Source organism: Callospermophilus lateralis, chromosome 14, assembly GCF_048772815.1.
Source record: "Callospermophilus lateralis isolate mCalLat2 chromosome 14, mCalLat2.hap1, whole genome shotgun sequence".
Classification (NCBI taxonomy): Eukaryota; Metazoa; Chordata; class Mammalia; order Rodentia; family Sciuridae; genus Callospermophilus; species Callospermophilus lateralis.
The window spans coordinates 84975899-84979747 of record NC_135318.1 but is presented as its reverse complement, the minus strand read 5'-3'; the positions used below and the strand labels follow the sequence as shown (position 1 = coordinate 84979747).

General features: G+C 42.2%; 1 pseudogene; it reads right to left on the bottom strand.

Moving 5' to 3' along the window:
* Nucleotides 1-1999: 1999 nt before the first annotated feature.
* On the bottom strand, nt 2000-2869 carry LOC143380040 (transcription factor JunD-like; annotated as a pseudogene).
* Between the last annotated feature and the right edge of the window lie 980 nt (nt 2870-3849).

The window sequence follows — 3849 nt, the reverse complement described above, 5'->3', positions numbered from 1 at the left end:
TCTAGGCTTCACATTTGGATTTCTAGCTAAATTCAGCATGATGTTTATGATAGTGCTTCCCTTATTTCCCTATTTCTTAACACTGTGATCCTATCTTATATTCTCCTACTTTACAAACACCTAAATATTTTAGTGTAGTAATTATCCCAATGTGTGCATGCGCCTGTGCGCGTGTGTGTGCGCACACACACACACACACACAAAAAAAAAAAAAAAATGTTGATTTCACTTCTCATGGAACTTAGCTTTTAATTCAGATGAATTTTATTTTCTTCATCCTGCTCCCATGGGACTCTGTCACTTCCCTTGACTGATCCTCATGTGTTTTATTTATTTCAAAGGTTTTTACCTTTATTTCAGGAGCATTATGTCAAGAGTATGAATAACACTAAATTCCATTAGAAATAAATTTGATAATATTGGAGAGTTAGAGTGTTAAAATATTTTATCTCATCATTTCCTACTTCCATGTGGAGACTCTGATAGAAATTATAGATACTTACAGTGTTGTTTGGATCAAAAATTTAAGATGTGGGCTAAAAACCTTGAGTAAAATACCCAAATTGGAGTCATGGCTCTGTTATTTAATGCAGTTTTAGTAAGGGACCACGAAACTCTGGAGACACACACACACCCACACACACACATTTTTAAAGAAAGGAGTCTTGGAGGTGTCAGTCCTCTCCTGGGGAAAACAAAAAATGTTTAAAAATATATTGTTTTTTGACGACTAACATTTGTCAAAGCAAGCTAATGTTAGGGTAGTCATTTCTCCTCTAAAGCATGAAGTCTTGAGGATACTACATTAATTCTCCCAAGCCATGCTTTAACACAAGCCTAACAACTAAGATAAACCCAGTATCAGAGGAATTCTCAGCCCAGTTCTACAAGAAGTTGAAAAAAGAATGAACACCAATTATTCTAAAATTATTTTATGAAACAGAACATAGCAAAACCTTCTAACCTCCTTCAACGAAACTAATATCAACCTGATGCAAAAACCAGATAAAGATAAATCAAGGAAAGAATATTTCAGACTAGTATTCCTGAGGAACAGAGATGTAATAATTCTCATTAAAATTATCGCATGCACCATACAAAATCATATTAAAAAGATATTACAACATGATCAGTGGGGTTTGTCCCTGGGACGCAGGGTTGGTTCAACACAAAGAAATAAATAAACATTTTTTTAAGTAAATATATGTAAAGGCAAGAATCAGAAAATTATCTCAATAATTGCAGGAAAAGCATTTGACTAAATACATGGTCAAAACACTAGAAAACAATGTATAGTAGAGATATATCTCAACACTATAAAAGCTGTCTATCCTAAACCCAAGGGAAACTTATACTGAAAACAGAAAACTAGGAGAACAAAGGATTACAAACAGGAATGTGGACCCACATCAAAACAAAAACAAAACAAAAGAACAAAAGGGCAGAGGGGAGGGGTCTCAGAAGGACAGAAGGGGGTAGCCAGAGCAAGGAAAAGGCATAGTATTTTTTTCCTCTTCTTCCCATTTCTTTCAAAAACAAACACAAGAAAACACACATGCACACACAACTGTTTGTTCACTATTAGAAACATAAATAGTGAAAAATCGAACACTCTGTTCTCTCTTCCAAAGGCCAAAAAAAAAAAAAGTAAAAGAAAAGGTAGGCCGCTTACACATCAGCAGCCAGGGCGCTCAGGTTTGTGCAACACAGGGAAGCATGGGCAACAGAGGCAGCTCGACGGGGAACAGAGGCAGCGTGAAGGGGGCGTCATGTGCTCGACCCCTAAGGAGCAGGGGGTCCAGTTTGTCAAAGTCCAGGGTGCCCTCTCCAAGTTTTGGGAATCCCTGGGGATATCCCTGGGGACCATGCCCTCTCCATATCCCGGGCATCCTCAGGGAGGGGGTCGTCAGGGCCACATCCTCTCCAAGTACTGGGAGCCCAAGCCCACCCACCAACCCGCCCCTCAAGGAGGGGGTCACGCATGCCCCCAAGCTCAGGCTCAGTATGCGGGCACCTGGTGCTGGGGCAGAAGCTGGCAGCCACTGTTGACGTGGCTGAGGACTTTCTGTTTGAGCTGGGCCACCTGGTCGCCCAACAGGCTCACATGGGAGGCCAGCTCTGTGTTCTGGCTCTTGACCGTCTTCACATTCTCCTCCAGGCACGAGATGAGCTCCAGATTATGCTTGCTGTACTTGGAGGCTGCGATGCTGTTGAGTAGCCGCTTGGGCTCCACCTTGATGCGTTCCTGCATGTCCATGTGGATGGGTGACAGCACCGGGCTCTCACCAAAGCTTGGCACAACTGGCATCATCTGAGGCTTGTCCTTGAGCTTGGCCAGGCATAGAGGCCCCAGTGTGCCAGGGGCGGCATGGTGGGAAGTGAACAGGCCAGGCAGCAAAGGCGGGCCTTGCAGCGCCCCCAGCACCAGTGGCACCACCTGCAAAGCTGCTCAGGTTTGCTTAGACCGGTGCCTCTGGCGCGCCCCTGGCCAGGGCCAGCTCTCTGCAGTGTGTGGGTGCCTCCAATGCCTTGACAGGGTTCTCCTGCAAGTGGCCGCGCCAAGCTGGTTCTGCTTGTGCAAATCCTCCAGAGCCTTGACAATATCCTCATGAACTCCTGCTCCTGGCTGCCACCACCTTGGAGTAGAGGAACTGCGTGCTCATCAGCGTGGTGGTGACCAGCCCGTTGGACTGGATGATGAGGCTCCATCTCAGGAGAGGAGAGCTTGAGTAGCTTCACTTCAGCGTGGAGAGCAGGCCATGGGGGGCACCGCGCTGGGGTCGCCATCTGCATGCAGTGAGACCATAGGTGACGCTGCTGCTTGTGGTCGCGCCATCAGGGGCCTCAGGGGAACAGGCAGCCCGTACATTGAGTTGCCAAGGGTCATTAAGCAGAATGATCAGTCAAATGCCCATTCTATCAAAATAGTTATACAGATTCAATGCAATTCCTTTTAAACTCCCAAAGACATTCTTCATAAAACTAGTAAAAGCAAACACGAAATTAATTTGAAAAAATAGGAGAGCCACAATAGCCAAAGCAGTTTTAAACAAAATGAGTGAATCAGTAGGCATCACAATACTAGACCTTAAACTATTCTACAGAGAAATAGTTGAAAAAAAAAAGGTATCAAAAGACATGTAGACCAATCTATACTAGACAAAGGTGCTAAAAACATAAATTGGAGAAAAGATTGCCTCTTCAATAATTGGTGCTTGGAAAACTGGAAATCCATATGTAGAAAGATGAAATTAAAACTCTGCTCAAAAAATCAACTCAAAGTAGATCAAAGACTTAGACAGGAGAACTCAGACCCTGTGCATAACAGAAAAAAAGAAGGTCCACATCCTCAACATGTTAGCTTAGGATCTAAGATTGAACAAGACTCCTAAAACACAACCAGTAAAATTAGAAATCAATAAATGGGATGGATTTAAACTAAGAAGCTTATTCTCTGCAAAGGAAACAATCTATAACACGAAGAGAGAGCCTACAGAGTGGAAAAATAAATCTATACCATACACACATAAAATAGAGCAGTAATCTTCAAGGTACATAAACACCTAAACAATCTTAATGCCAAAAAAAGAGACATAACCCATTAATAAATGGACTAAGAAACTGAACAGACACTTCATATAAGAAGAAACACAATTGATCAAAAACAAATAAAAAAGACCATCATCTTTAGCAATTAGAGAAATACAAATAAAAACTATTTCAATACTTCATTTCACTAGAATGTAATCATAATGGCAATTATCAAGAATACAAGCAATAATAGTGTTCATGAGGATATGGGAGGAAAAAGTACACTCATACATTGCTGGTGGGCACATCAATTTAGAG